The sequence below is a fragment of the Saimiri boliviensis genome, chromosome 12 (assembly GCF_048565385.1).
Source record: "Saimiri boliviensis isolate mSaiBol1 chromosome 12, mSaiBol1.pri, whole genome shotgun sequence".
NCBI classification, from domain to species: domain Eukaryota; kingdom Metazoa; phylum Chordata; class Mammalia; order Primates; family Cebidae; genus Saimiri; species Saimiri boliviensis.
The window spans coordinates 28,552,893-28,568,908 of record NC_133460.1 but is presented as its reverse complement, the minus strand read 5'-3'; the positions used below and the strand labels follow the sequence as shown (position 1 = coordinate 28,568,908).

General features: G+C 47.8%; 2 pseudogenes; both read left to right on the top strand.

The window, feature by feature from the left end:
• Positions 1-2,174: 2,174 nt before the first annotated feature.
• LOC104651709 (protein PHTF1 pseudogene) lies at positions 2,175-3,817 on the top strand (annotated as a pseudogene).
• Positions 3,818-9,799: 5,982 nt separating this feature from the next.
• LOC101028622 (tubulin alpha-4A chain pseudogene) lies at positions 9,800-11,094 on the top strand (annotated as a pseudogene).
• The last annotated feature ends 4,922 nt before the right edge of the window (positions 11,095-16,016 follow it).

Here is a 16,016-nt window from a genome sequence, read left to right as displayed (position 1 = left end):
CTACCCTTGGGACCAAGTTTCTGTGGCTGGTTACAGGGCATCTGGCCCCTGCCGCCCAGGATAGACACACCTCACAGCTGATCTGCCAAGCAGAGCCCTGGCCCCTGGGGCCTCTTAAGCCCCCCACAGCCCTCCAGGTCCTCAGTTCCGTCAGATGGAGGGCTCTCAGGGTGTGGCCTGGGCCTGGATGCCACTGGAAGCCCTGATGACTGGCAGCACAGTGTGTGCTCTGGGAAGAAACAGCTGCCCTAGCCGCAGAGGGATCCTGCACCTCCTGACACCAGCCCAAATCCTGACAGTGGGGTCTGTCCTCTGAGTGTGGGAAGCCTTTAGTCCTTTAAGGTTGGCTGCTAGGGGCCTGTGCTCCAAAGCAAGGGGCAGGGACAGCCTGCAGCTGCCCACCCAACCTGGTCTTCATGCCACATTGCACAGGACACTGGATCTCTTCTATCTTGATGGAGATGAGGAGTTCCTGCCCGGGGTCATACAACACAGCAAATAGCATAGTGCTCCTTCCTTCCCCCACCTCATTTTTTCTTTTTTTTTGGTTGGGGTCAGGGGTTGTTTCCTTGAGATTTACGTTTTTATTTTTGAGGGGGAATCACCTTCAAGTAAAACAGTAAAAGTGAAGGTACTTTGGAACCGCTAACACCTCTGCACAGGGCAGTTAGCCAGCTCACGTTCTTTTTCAGAGAAAGGGACTTGGCCAGTGCTTTGAGTACCCCCACTTCACCTCACAGACAAGGCAGCTGGCCTAGTCTGGGGAGTCTGCCTAGGACAGTGGTGGAGGTGGGTCTTGAACCCCAATCTGCACCTTAAAAACTAAGGGAAATGCCTCATTCTCAAAGGGGCAACAGTGACACCATCCCTGTACTCCTGGGTCCTGGTCTTACAGTGCCCAAGGCATGGCATGGTGGCAGCTGGACCCTCCCCCACCAGGTGACTCTGGGGGCAGAGGTGAACTTTGTTTAGGAGGGTGGTCAGACCACTCAGCCAAATTACTCCTCAACCCTAGACAAAGCCTTTGGCCAAGACGGAGACGCTGTTAGCTGAGCAGCCCTTCTGGGTTTCAGAGACTGGTGTTGGCTACACACTGGTCTCATCTCCATTCCCTTAATGACAGGTGGCCCAGGAGTACCCATGCACAGCAAATGTGGGGTGTGGGCATCTTCAGATGTTCTGGTAAAACTGTGAGATCAGCTGTATGAAGGAAAGCAGTGGGAGGAAGGGAAGTTTTCAGGATGGCGAGATGTGATTCACACACTGCACATGCTGGTAGGGCTGTCACTGGGCAGTGGCCTCCATGGAGAGTGGTACCAGCACCTCAGTCCATCCAAGATGTTTAGAAATGCTCAGTCTCTGGTCCCAGAGGATGGCTTCTCAGGGCATGCCACAAGTTAAAGGTCACCTGCCTGGAAGATGACTGAGAAAGCCGCCCGTTCTCAAGACCCATCTGCCTGGGGAGTGTCACAGAGGCAGGATGTAAGCCTCAGGGTGTGGCATTCTTGCAGAAGTCATGAAAATCAGGACAGAGAGGGAGCCTGGACATCAGAGACTTCTGCCCACAGCACATGGCACCCACAGCTGCCCAGCCTGGACCCAGCACAGCCCCTGAAGCCACATGGGAAAGTGTGCCGTGTTCACTATAGCCTCAGGGGTATGAAATGGATCTTTTGCTTTCCAGAGATGTTATACATATTTTGTGTGTAATGAGCCATTCTCAATAAATTCTCACTGAAAAATGACCCAAAAAAAAATGCCTAGCGAAGACCTCCTTCACTTTTAATCTCCCTCATTTTCCAGTTCATCCTCTGCTTATTTTCTGGTCAGCCCATGACCCCGTAGGTCAGGCTGGGACAAGCGATGGATTTGCTACTTCAGGGCTCTGGGTAGCCTGCTGCCTCCGAGGCTGGGGTGGCCTCCACGGCCTCCATAGTAACGGCCCCGTGGATGTCTCTGCCCAGTGGGAAAGATGAGGCCTGCCAGCCCGCTGCCTCGTCCCCAGCCTCATGCAGGGCCCCCGGCCACTGAGGACAAAGGCCCTGGGTGCTGGCCTGCAGGGCATCAAGCACCAGCGAAATATCGTTCTCTGGCTGGAGACACAGATGGTCTCAAATGAGAGAGATGCTGTATCTGGTACCAAAAGAAGATGGGAGCATACGATCAGCAGACATAGGAAAAGTCAATTGAACAGACTTGGATTAAGAGTTTCAAAAACAAACCAAAATAGATGGGCCAAATAAAGCCAGACTTGACTGATGTTGACTTAATCAGAGGCTCAACATTCGCCAACGCAAAACCTGAAATTCCATGGACACCTCTGACTCGGAAGGGGCTTGTTCGAGTTGTATTTTTTCCGTCTTTCAGCAACTGGTGGATTCAGGTTACCTCTTTAAGAATCTTTGTTTGGCTGTTACTGCTTTATTTCATGCAAGTTATAGCAATCGTCTTATATTTGATGATGCCTATTGTGAATGTAAGTGAAGTACTTGGATGCTCGTGTCTTATGCTACTCATGGGAACTGTCCGCTGTCAAATTGTTTCTACTCAGTTAGCAAACCCATCAGGAAACAATGGAAATCAGAGAAGAAGAAAATTAGGAAAAACTGTAAAGGGCAATGGGAGCTGAGAAAATGGAAATAACTCCCCTGATAAAGTCAGAGGAGTAGAAACTTTGGAATCTGTACCCGTTATTGGTGGTTTTGGGGAGCCTATCTTTGGCAACAGGATTAAAAGAGTAAATTCATATCTCATAAAGGGACTGAAACTGACAATGACCCAAGTTGTGTCCATCCTATCATTAAGAAGAGACAATGTTGACCAGAGGTTAGAATGTGGCAAACAAGAGAGAAAGCAAAATTTTCAGATGGAGAAAAGTGCCGTAGGGAGGCTTTCAGGTGTTTGGGTAATGGGGTATCTTATGACCTGTCAAGTGAGGAAGATGGAGAAGCACAGACACAGATGATATTATTGTGTAGGAGTGTGGAAGGGGACAAGTGACAATGGTTGTGGAGTTAAGGATAGAAAATCAATACTTTCAAAGCACCTAAACTCAGGTAAAGAGAACCACTACAAGGTGGTGTCATCTTGTGTGGGAATTAGATAGTCTGGCGGAATCAGAATTGGAATCAGCAGCCTTCAGCCAGGGCTCTAGATCTGGTGTGAGTGGTGGCTCTTGAAGCCTCAACATGTCAAGAAGAGACCCAGTACCCGCCATGACTTGGAGATCGAGGATATGTTATGGGATAACCTGCCACATGGCCCAGAGTGCCAGTCTTCTGCCACCAGTGACAGTGAGAGGGCGCATATGAGTACCCTTCACTCAGAACAAACGTGACCCCAAAGAGGATGTTTTTCAGCAGAACCATTTATTCTGGCTTCAGACCTCAAGCCCTGCCTCTGATTGAGTTAGAGCAATAATCTGGGAAGGGAATGAGTGCAAAAAGATGGATATGTCTGTGTTGGAAATAAGTGGCCTCATCATGAGCGCGGTCAGTGCCAGCAAGGAGTAGGTTGTCAGATGCTGGGAAATGTTGTCACTATTGGATGAGCATTTTTTCCGTTCTTACATCGACTTTTCCGTGAGAAGAGCCTTGACCAACTGAAGTCCATTTCAGCTGAGGACATCTTGACTCTCTTTTGTGGGGCATCACCTGTTATACCTGTTACTGATTTGTCCATAATTAATGTTTTTTGAAAGATTGTGTCTTATTTGGGTTTTTTTTATGATGTGTGTGGCAGAGAGAACGTATAAACAGGTCAGTGGAGAAATAAGTAAAATTTTTTACCTCTGTTTTTGTATATGATATTCCATTGAGTTTTTTTTTGTCTCTTGATTTGATCTCTCTTCAAGTTGATGTGGGCAACAAAGGATTGATAAGTGGGAAAAAGATTTATTAAATGCTTTTTAAAATTCTGCCTATACATGGTAAATGCTGATGAAGAATATGTAACAATCAATATTTAAGCATGCCAAATATTAAAACTTTTCCCAACTTTTAAAATTATTTTAAAAAATAAGCCAATTTATATTGGACATTTGGGTTACACGTGCATATAAAAACAGTCATATTCCTCAACTGACCATAGATAGAGTGGCATATAAGTGTCCTTCTTTCTGGATGTAATTAAGTTTTAGAGGCAGTGGTTCAGAGGGTAGCAAATGAGCTGACCTCTTCAAGAAGTAAACTTGACAAAACTCAAGAAGTATTAAAGGTGCTAATGATTCATTCCACAAATCTTTCTTTCTTCTCTATCTTTTCAGTATACAAGGGTGCACTATGGGTGTCTATAAATTAAAACACTTCTAATCTCAACTGTGAGCTCCCACGAAAGGGACTACTGTCAATCCATAAAAGGCACTGGGGAAGTGAGAGGTAGCTCAGGGGATCAGAGGGCACCTGCCCTCCATCAGGCCATCCACACAAAGCTACTCAAGAGCTAGACTTGATGTTCTAAGTCTCAATGGGCTTAGATGTTGACCTGGGCCTTCAAGTGAGGTTTTCCTTTATTATGTTTTATGTTGTTTATTCGACTGTTTTTCTAATTGGGGCAAAGTGAGATGTTCAACTAGTCTAAAAATGCTTAATATACACCATAAAGTGTCTGAATCAAAGGTTTTTATTTAATCTTCTGCCAAACACAACTGATTTCCATCTAGAATTATTTTTTAAGGTAAGAAACAATGTGTCAAGTGAACAAAGAGCTGGGGCTTTGGGCTCTAGAACATGATGACACACTGACTGAGAAATGCAGGGCCTCAGGGTGGGGTCTAGTCAGGCTGGCCCCAGCAGGGCATGAACCTGCCTCACTGGGCCTTCTCCAAGAATGCTCTGCAGCACCTGACACGCTGCTGGTACACCATCTCAAAGTCAGAGTCATTCCCGTAACAGGGATCTTCAATAATAAGTTGTTTTTGTGGGTCGTATCTCCCAAGCAACTCAACTGCAGCTTTGTAGGTTTTAACTCGATTACTTTTTCTTGTTTTTTTTTTGTTGTTGTTGTTTTGTTTTTTTGCTTTTTTTTTTTTTCCAAGACAGGGTTTCACCATGTGATCAGGCTGTTCTTGAACTTCTAGCCTCAGGTGATCCGCCCACCTTGGCCTCCAAAGTGCTTGGATTACAGGCATGAGCCACCACGCCCGGTCACTTAACTACTTTTTCTATTCAAATCTCTCAGATTGCTTTCATCCGTACGTAGTGTGGTTGAATTTTTTTTTTTTTAAGATTTACCAAAGAGTAACCTGTTTGTTTATTTCACTTAAATTCTTTTTTTTTTTTTTTTTTAATTAAGACGGGATTTCACCATGTTGTTCAGGCAGGTCTCGAACTCCCGACCCCAGGTGATCTACCCGCCTTGGCCTCCAAAGTGCTTGCATTACAGGTGTGAGCCACCATGCCCAGCCCACTTAAATTCTTAAAAATACTTATTTGGCAGTTGTCACATAAAATGTCATAATGTAAAAAAAAGAAAATTCATTAGAAAGAAAAGCATGAAAACACAGACCCAAAATGTTAAGATTTCATTTACAAAGTTTTTTTTGTTGTACAGAAAGTAAAAATGCTGTTACAGTCTCGGTGTAACTGGTAGCCACAGACGGTTGACTCACCAATCACAGCTATCCATGCTACAGCAAGAGTCTTACACAAAACCTAACAATGTTTACAGTTTTGTTGGGGTAAATTCTACAAGCTTGGTGGTAGATTACCAAGGAGGCCTACACGGAAGGAAGGCAGAATGTCACAGGAACTATTCTTTGGCTTTTTGGGTGGGTGGGTGTCCTGGGGTTTGTATCACAGCTACTTCGTTGTTTTTTTTTTTTTTTTTTTTTTTTTTAACAGCTACCGAATCCATGAGCAGTCCAACCAATACTGAACAGTTCTGTTTCTGCAGGTCATCTGGAGTCTTAATCATCTCCTTCATCTTCTGTTTCTCTCCTCCTTTCACCTTTCTCACCTTCTTCCTCCTCTTCATCCTGATCTTCACCTTCTTCAAGTCCACATTCTTCTTCCTCCTCACTGACATCATCGTCATCTTCATCCCCTTCTACATCCTCAACTTCATCATCTTCATCAAACTCCTGTTCTTCACCATCCTCATCCTCCTCATCTTCCTCATCTTCTCCTTCTTTGTCCTCCTCCTCTTCATCCACACCATCCACCTCGGCATCTGAGTCAGGTGCTCCCTGGTCCTCTCCCTCACAGCCATCCAAGTAGGTAAGCTGGGGCAGGAGCTTGCAGACACTCTCGGTAGTCACTCAGGTTACTGACCTCACAGTTAAAGAGGCCCAGGCTTTTCAGACATTCTAACTTTTTCAAAGGTTCCAAGGTGCCGACATCTTTCCGTTTATTTCCACTTAAGTTCAGATGTGTGAGATTTGGAAGTTTTTCAGCGAACATGTCCAGACCGCCAAAGATTCTATTTTCAAAGTTCAAGTTTTTCAATTTAGGCACCTTGGGGAGGTTTGAAACTGAAATCAAGCCTACATTTATTAAATTGAGGAACTCTAAGTTCACAAATTCAGCTGTTAAGCCCTCAATTTTTCCATTATTTGATTTGCAGTTGTCCAAGAACTGCTGCCGAGGTCCGGCTCCAGAAGGGTTTGCTCGCGGTAGAGGCCGGTGGCCTGGTCCTGGGCGGCTGGCGGCGTGCGGGCAGGCGAGCCGAGCTCTGGAGCCAAATAACTCACCAGAGCCGAGAGAAACCACGGCAGGAAAGGGGGCCTGGAGCGCAGCGCTGGGCTCACTACCGCCGCTCAGCCCAGTGTCACTGCCCCGCGAGGCTGCTCAATGTAGACGTTAGGCATGTCCCACCCATCTGCCACCCACCAGGGCACCTCGGGTATACCAGAACCGCCGACTTTTTTTTTATTATTATTGTGACTGCTGAAGCTCTTTATGGAGAACCAGGAGAGGGGGCACAGGGAAGGGGGTGGCAGGAAGGGAGCCGCTGGCTGGGCTGGTAGGGTTTGTTCCCAAGTCCCTGTGCAGAACAGAGGTGTGAGGTGGGGCTGCTCCGGGGCTGCTGAGGAGCCAAGGTGACCCTTGCCCCGACTGCAGGGGTATAAAGGCGTCAGCTTCCAGGAATCCCTTGCGCTACGCGAGTTTCTTAAATTCTTCCAGGGCCTCTGTGTTGACGTCGGGATTCCTACCCGTGAGCTTGGCTACTTGGAACCTTTCCCCCTCAAATTGCAATGAACAGAAAAACAGGCGGTGGTCCCTCACAGAGGAGCCCTCCAGGTGTAGGTAGTTCAGGCCCCCAGAGGTCCGATATCTGCCGGGTTCCCCAGTTTTCTCCAGGATGGTGTCTATTTCGTGGCACTGACCGTGGCTCCTCTTCCTGAGGGAGGCCTGTGTGTTACGGCTGCCCAGCAGTGAGAGCGTGATGGGGGACACCTTCTTCCCCGAGATGCCCTTGTTTCCTGCAATGGCCTTGATACACCATGTTCCTGAAATCTGCTCCAAATCAGCGGCAGAGCCAGTTCTGGAAGAGCGGGGCGTGGGACCCTCCGGTGCTTTCCTCTCCCAGCTGCAGCTCTGTTCCCAGAGGGGCTTCCGGGAGCCAGGGACTGAGGCCCAGGACCCCGCCAGGGGTGGGTCTGCTCCCCTTCTTGGAGGGAGTGTGACCCACAGAGGCCCACAGGCCGCACGGAATAGCAATGCCACCCCCGTGACATTCCACAGGGTCCCGCTGGCCGGCCCCTGCCCTGCCCCAGACAGCGGCACACAGGCAATGCCCTGCAGCGTGAGACCTGGGGACCCCGGCCTTGGCCCCAAGGAGGCCGGGGACAGAAAGGCTTCCTCTGGGATTCTCCGCAGGAGAGGAGCCGAACGTCCCCAGAGCCAGGGACTGTGGCACCCACGGGAGTCTTGGGTCACGTCTGCAGCACCTGGACCTGAGCCCGGGGACAGGCAAAGGAACGCAGCTTCGCAGCGGCCCAGAGAGCCAGAACCAGAGCGCGCAAATGGCAACGGAGGCCACCGCGGGCGCCAAACCAGTAGCGCCCGTCCTCAGGCTTCCCCTGCTTGCGCCCTGAGGACAGTGTGGAGCTTGGCAGCGGCGCCCCAGGACAAGGAGTGAGCTCACAGTCTCTGGTTGCATCTGGGTTCAGCCACACCAAGCTGAGCCTTAATCAACAAACACACTGCTTTCCGCGGAGCCAGACCTTCCTGCCTCAGCCCTAGGGTATTTGGCCTGGGCTTGGGCATGAGCACTGGGGAATGAAAGGGGCAGAGTGGCAGAACTGGATTGCCACAGTGGGGTGAGGTGGGCACGGCTCAGGAATGGGAGGATGTGTGCACGCCTGTGTGTGTGACGGATGTGGGGAGAGCCGAGTAGCCACTTTGACCAGCCAGAATCCTGCAGCGCCATGGAACACTTTCCCAGGGGAATTAATGTCCCTATTGGGCATCCAGGGCAACAGGGTCGGAGTCAGGGGAAAGCTCGATTCACAGAGGAGACGGCTTCCCTATATGGGAAGTAGGGGGCTGCTTTCCCTTTGTCCTGGCCTGTTTAATCTCCCTAGAAGGGCCGAAAATCCGGCAGAGGATCCCTGCAAGCAGAGGTGAAGCAAGCCCAGATATCAGCCTTCGGTGCAGCTCGGATCCGCGAGGCCTCGCTGGAGTTGGCCAGCAGAGGGCGCACTCACGCCGCCTTGACCGGCTGGCCAGCGAGGAGGGGCCTCTGGGGGCTCCCCACCCTCAGCCCCCTCTGCCTCCTTCTGCCAGGGGTCCTCAGCAGGGCAGAGGGAAAGCTAAGCCCAGCTCAGGCTTCTGGGGCCAGCACTCACCTTCCTGCTCAGCCGGGGTCCTCCACCCACTGGCACTGTTCCCCTGGCCCCAGCAGAGACTGCAGCAAAGCAAAAATTGGCGTGCAAAGGAAGTTTATTTATCTGTTTAAGAGAGAGGCATTTGACAGCCACATTCGGGTTCATCTGCTGTCTCACTTAAAACCATGTCCCAGCATAACTGAACATACTAAATACAAGGAGGCTGAAAGTGAAGGGCACATCTGAGATATATGGACAGAGCCAGGAGTTGCACAGGGTTGCGGTTATAAGCACATCTTTCTCTTTCTCTTGCAAGGTCCTCTCCCCTCGGGGGCCCAGAAGCTAGAGGAATGCGCTCAGAGAAGACGCTGTGTGTGCCGCTCACTCTGCTCTTTCCACTCAGCACTGTTGCCAGGCTTTATTTATTTTAAACAGGCCCCCATGACTTCTCCTTCCTCCTCTTCTGTGGAAGGAGAGCAAGCTCTGCACCGAGCAAAAGGAACATCTGAAAGCAGCCAGCACTGTGATGTTCCACCCCAGGGCTCGGTGGGTGAGAAGCCTCAGAAGCTGCAGTCCTGGAAAGCTCGTTGCAAGCTCCTGTTGCATCTGTGCCATGAGGTCCTGGCAAAGAGACAGCCTGGGCTGAGCAGAGCCTGGGAGAAACAGATCTTCGGTCTTCGGTGCCAGCTGTGGCCAAGCCACCATCTAGCAAACTGGTCCCAGAATCCCTCAGAAGCCAAAGGAGGAAGACGGGGGCACTTTGATTTCTGTCTCTCATCTGAAGGCTCAAAAGCCTGGCCATTTGCTTAAACTTCCCAGGAACAGGAGCACACAGGAGAGAAAATGGTGATTTATGATTATTGACTGCTTACTGTAACAATACCTTGTATCTGCTCAGTGCTTTCCTAACCTTTTCCAAGAAAAAAAAAAGTTCTGACTGAGACCCATCACCCCAACTCAACGTGAGATGCACCGCCCATACTCACCACGTGTGACTGCATCTCAGTCCATGCGGAGCAGGCAGGTGTCCAGATGGGCAATGCCTGCTGCGAGCTCTATTGCTTGGAACATGGGATTTAGCCTGATGGGCAGATTCCCAGTGACATGACCATTGGTGGAAAGGATGACTCCTTCACCACCTCCTGTGAAGCTGGTGCTGGAAAACACGTGCGCTGGGCAGTTTTTGTGGATCTGGAGCCTACGGTCATTGATGAGATCTGAAATGGCCCATACCGACAGCTGTTCCACCCCGAGTAGCTCATCACTGGGAAAGAGGATGCTGCCAACTACTCTGCCGTGGTCACCATACCATTGGCAAAGAGATCACTGACCCGGTGCTGGATCGGATCCACAAGCTGTCTGACCAGCGCACAGGCCTTCAGGGCTTCCTGGTGTTCCACAGCTTTGGCGGGGGCACTGGCTCTGGCTTCACCTCACTCCTGATGGAATGACTCTCTGTTGACTATGGCAAGAAATCCAAGCTGGAATTCTCCGTCTACCCAGGCCCCCAGGTGTCTACAGCTGTGGTCAAGCCCTATAACTATCCTGACCCCCCACACCACCCTGGAGCACTCAGACTGTAGTTTCATAGTGGTCAACGAAGCTATCTATGACATCTGCCACCACAACCTAGACGTGGAGCTCCCAACCTACACCAACCTCAACCACCTCATCAGCTAAATCGTCTCTTCCATCACAGTTTCTCTGCACTTTGACGGGGCCCTCAATGTGGACCAGAGAGACTTCCAGACCAACCTGGTGCCCCACCCTGGCATCCACTTCCCCCAGCCACCTATGCACCAGTCATCTCTGCTGAAAAGGCATACCACAAGCAGCTGTCAGTGGCCGAGATCACCAATGCCTGCTTTGAGCCTGCCAACCAGATGGTGAAGCATGATCCCTGGCATGGCAAGTACATGGCCTGCTGCCTGCTGTACCGTGGAGATGTGGTGCCCAGGGATGTCAGCGCTGCCATTGCCGCCATCGAGACCAAGAGCAGGATTCAGTTTGTGGACTGGTGCCCCACAGGTTTCAAGGTTGGTATAAACTACTAGCCTCCCACTGTGGTGCCTGGGGGTGACCTGGCCAAGGTGAAGCATGCCCTGTGCATGCTGAGCAACACAACGGCCATCGCCGAGGCTTGTGCCGGTTGGGACCACAAGTTTGACCTGATGTATGACGAGAGGGCATTTGTGCACTGGCATGTGGGTGAGGGCATGGAGGAGGGCGAGTTCTCCGAGGCCCGTGAGGAAATGACTGCCCTGGAGAAGGATTATGAGGAGGTGGGCATCGACTCCTATGAGGACAAGGATGAGGGAGAAGAATAAAGCAGCTGCCTGGAGTCTATTCACTATGTTTATTGCAAAATCCTTTTGAAATAAACAGTTGCCTTGAATAAAAAAAAAAATCCCGGCCTCCCAAAGTGCTGGGATTATAGTCGTGAGCCACCACGCTGGCCCAAGAGCCTTACTTCTTAGAAAGGTTCAGCTTGGCAGGCTGGCCATCTTGACAGGCTGGGAAGTGTAGCTTCTAGCAAGGACCAAATGCAGTCACTTCCAGGGACAGGAGGGTGAGACAGGAAGTTATGCTGAAAGGGCTGGCTAAATGTACATATTCAACAGGTTATAGAAGGATCTGTGACTATTCATGAAGAGGGTGATACACACCTACTTTACATGTTACATATGTCCCATGTTCATTTTGGGATGGAGACAACATTTAAATGCTTTATAATTGGGCCCTTTATGTCAAAAGGTGAAGCAGAAGGTTCGAAGGCACACAGTGCACAGGCTTCCTACTGGAGAAAACTGAGAAATATTTACAACAGAGACAATCAAGGAAATCACGAGAGTGTGCCTATGACCAGAAAGGTGGGGAATGGAGGCTTTCAGGACATGGATCTGGAGAAACAGCGAATAGACATCACACCAGAGGAATTAACAGACCACTTGATGGAGATGAGGGCTTTCAAATCAGTGCCAGATCATGAGGAAGAGGGTGTAGAAGCAGTGCCAGGAAAAGCTGACATTCAACAATCTGGCAGAAGGATTCCAATTTTTCAAGACTGCTTGTGATTTTTTTTTTTTTTTTAACCACATGGACCCTTCTATGATATGGGCACTGAAACTAAAGCAAATGGTGGAAGAAGCACTGGTACCATACAGAGACATTTTTAGAGACATGAAAAACCAAAAATATCAGACAGCAAAATAAAAAATTACAATAAGTTTCCATACAGTTACACTGAGCGTGCGTGCCTCTCCTGCCTCCCTTCCCACCTACTCCACCTTTTCTGCCTCTCCATCCCTGAGACGGCAGGACCAACCTCTTCTCTTCTTCAGCCTACTCAATACGAAGATGATATGGATGAAAACCTTTATGATGACCCACTTCCATTTAGTGAATAGTGAATACATTCTCTTCCTTATGATTTTATTAGTAATATTTTCTTTTCTGTAGCCTACTCCACTGAACTATTCTGTCACTCCGTTAACCCCTCTTCACCTTGCTTATCTTCTACTGGTCTGCATACCTCATTCTAAAAAAAAAAAAAAAAAAACCAAAAAAAACCTCCCAAAACTTAAGCGAAACCTCAAAGAAAAACTTTAAAAATAACATTTTATTTTTGATTATTAAAATGTTTCAATCAATGTACAGAGCCTAAATGTGTTGGTGAGTGCTCTCTCCACCTTTGTACATGTGAGGTGCTCCTGGACCATCTTTGAACCTGGGAGGTGGAGGTTGCAGTGAGCCAAGATCAAGCCACTGCACTCCAGCCTGGGCAACAAGGGTGAGACTCCGTCTCGAAAAAATAAAAATAAATAAACAATAGTTCCTTAAAAACATTTAATAGCAAGTCAAGCATCAAATTTCCCTAGTTGCCCCCAAATGTTGATTTGAGTTACATACTCTGTTGATATGACTTTTTTTTTTTTTTTTTTTTTTTTTGAGACTGAGTCTCACCAGGCTGGAGTGCAGTGGTGCAATCTCAACTCACTGTAACCTCCACCCCCCAGGCTCAAGTGATTCTCCTGACTCAGCCTCCTGAGTAGCTGGGACTACAGGCGAATGCGCCACCACGCCTGGCTAATTTTTTTGTATTTTTGTAGAGATAGGGTTTTGCCATGTTGACCAGGCTTATCTCAAACTCCTGACCTCAGGTGATCTGCCTGCCTTGGCCTCCCAAAGTGCTGAACACTGCGTGAACCACTACAGTCGTGAACCACTGCGTCCGGACTATTGACATGACTCTTAAAACTTTTCTCCAAGTTTCCCTCTTTTTTTTTTTTTTTTTTTTAACATAAGCAACCCTTGTAAATCCTTTGTCCATGAGACAATCCATTGTGACCGTGTTGCAAATGTCAGGGTCCCTTAGCTTTTCTCACCCTTTAGTAAACAGTGCTTTGGATGTTCCCTTGGTGTTAGCCAGCCTCACACCTCTGCTGAGTGATCAAGAAGGCCCCATTTCCACCTACGATAAGTGCAGTATCTGAAAACTCATTTCCTTGAGACCTTTATGATAGTAAGTAGGGAATTGAACTCCTCAAAGCTTTTTGGTCTTGTCGGTCTCAAGAAACGAGGTTTTCAAGAAACCTGTTGGATGACTCAACATGAGGCTCCAGGGGTGATAAAGCCCCTGGAGTCCCTGATCCATGTAGAAGTTTTAGAAATAAAATTGTTTCAGAAAATGTGGAATGGGTAAATACAGCGTGTATAAATGGAAATATTACTTTCTATGATATGTGGTTTAAAGTGTGAGTAACTAACAAATTAGGTATACATGGACATAATTATTTTTTCTTCTTATTTTTTCTTTCTTTTTTTTCTTTTTGAGACAGGGTCTTGATCTGTCTTGCAGGCTGGAGTGCAGTGGTGCAATTTCTGCTCACTGCAACGTCCGCCTCCTGGGTTCAAGTGATTCCCCTGGCTCAGCCTCCCAAGTAGCGGAACTGCAGGCATGCACCTATGCATGGCTAATTTTTTTTTGCATTTTTGTAGAGATGGTGAAATGTTGGCCTGCCTCGGCCTCCCAAAGTGCTAGGATTACAGGCTGAGCCACAGCGCCTGGCTGATATAATTGTTTCTTCTGCAACTCAGAAGTTTTGTGTCTTGTGATGAACTAAAGTTGGAAAAACTGAGCTTTGCATAAGGAACAGTCTTGCCTGGGGTTGCATAAGGGGCTGTTGCCGTTATAGGACAGACTCATGCCCTGAGAGGGCCCTACCTCCCCTTGTCCTGCTAATATTCTGTCTTTGACTTTGTGAAGTCACTCCTCCTGCCACTGCCCTTGATCAGGTCTCTCATGTGCACCACACAAAGAACTCTGTGAGGATGCCCTGGATTTGGTCCCTGGTTACTGGCCACGCCCTGGTACCACTGGCTCTACCTGCTTTTATCTGAGTCTCTACTGGCTTCTCACGGACTCACTTCCCCTTGCTGCACACACCCTTCATGCTACGTGAGAGCAATTGCTGACATGAAAATTCGAAGACATGAAGCAAATAAAACTCCAACAACCTCAAGCTTCAAGAGTCAGAGAGTTAACTTCCTTTTCATTTCCTCCCTTAGCCAGGAGGGGTATTCCAGCGGCTTCGCTTGGCTTTTCCTATTGCAATAGACTTATCTTCTAAATCAGGGAGCAATTCCATGGCAGTGAGGCCATCTGCTCCAACTACACATCCAAAAACTAAGGAAATGACCCTGACTGATTGCTGCTGCCCCATGGGGCTGTTGTTGACTCTGATCAGTTTCATTTATTACCTGAGACTGTGAGAACCCTCACTGGTGAACCAACCTGGTGGTCTGGGTACCAAGGAATTGGTTTTATCACAGAGCCATGGTCAATTGTAACTGAAAATTTTGGGGCTTACTCTTCACTTGGCACAGTTACCTACCAAAATAATCACAGATTCCTTTGTGGAAGACTAGCAAAAATGTGTACACTATGTACTTGTGCCATTAAAGCTCGCCGGGGGCCTCTTAAGTCTGGGAATTGAATGGGTGAGGGGCTGCAACTATCGTGAAGCTGGGCCTCAAGTCACCAGACCTAGTTGCATTTGATTATATGGTTCATATGCAGTTAGGTTAATGCTGTTGACGAAATATTTTCCATGCTCCACCTTTGGGGCACCTGGTTAGTTGCACTTCCTGGTTCTGTTGTGGTTGGTGGGACCATATGTCTAATCCTGGCCAATCAGCTATAAGCAGATGATATGCGTCACTTCAGGGCCAGAGCATCTAATTGCCAATTTATCACCCTCTGGAGCTCTCTGTCTTTTCCTTTTGGAGTTGGGCAATGTTCAACATGATGACTGCTCCATTAGCCTAGATCGTAGCGTAAGAAGATGGCAAATGAGGAGGCCCCAGCAACCGACAGACATCCAGCATGAATAAGAAATAAATCTTTGTTATTCTATGTCATTAAGATTTTGACATAGCCTAGTATGTCTTGATTGCTACAAAAATTTATGCCTCGAGATGAAGGGTCTTTACAAAAACCTGGTTCTTGTGGCATTGGCTTAGAAATCAAGTGATGGGCAAGAAAACTAATTTTAGAACCTGTTTTCCTTGGTGCATTTGACAAAACCCTCACCTACGATAACTTGAAAGGTAGATAATGAACCTTGTATGCTTGTAGCTACGGGAGAAGAGACCAGAAAACAAAATATTAGTGCTGGCTGCATGACATGCTAATTCAAGAAAGAGATGCACCAAGAACATGATGAATTAATCTGTAGGGCAGGAATGGAAGGGAATAGAGAGTATAGAAACTCAGCAATCTGCAGGGTTGAGAGTGGGGTGTGTTTTATTTCCAATTAATAAACTATAAAATTTAGAGGAATATTAGCAAAAAAAGACTATTAGAACTCATATATCAGGCAAGGATCCAACCAAGATTATTTCTGTCACATCCATCATTAAAATCTCTCAATGGATTTAGAGATCCTCTGAACCGGATGTAATACTCAGGAAGAAAAGAAGAAAAGTGTTGCTCTCTGTATTAGTTTGCCAGGGTCATCATAACAAATGTACCACAAACTGGGTGATTTAAACAACAGAAATTTATTTTTCTATAGAAGTGCAAGATCAAGGGGTTGGCAGGGTTGGTTTCATTATGAGGCCTCTCTCCCTGGCTTCTAGATGGCTATCTTCTTCTTTTGTCTTCACATTGTCTCTCCTTAATGTGTGTTTATGTCCTGATTTATTTATTTTTTAATGGAGTCTCACTCTGTCACCCAGGCTGGAGTAT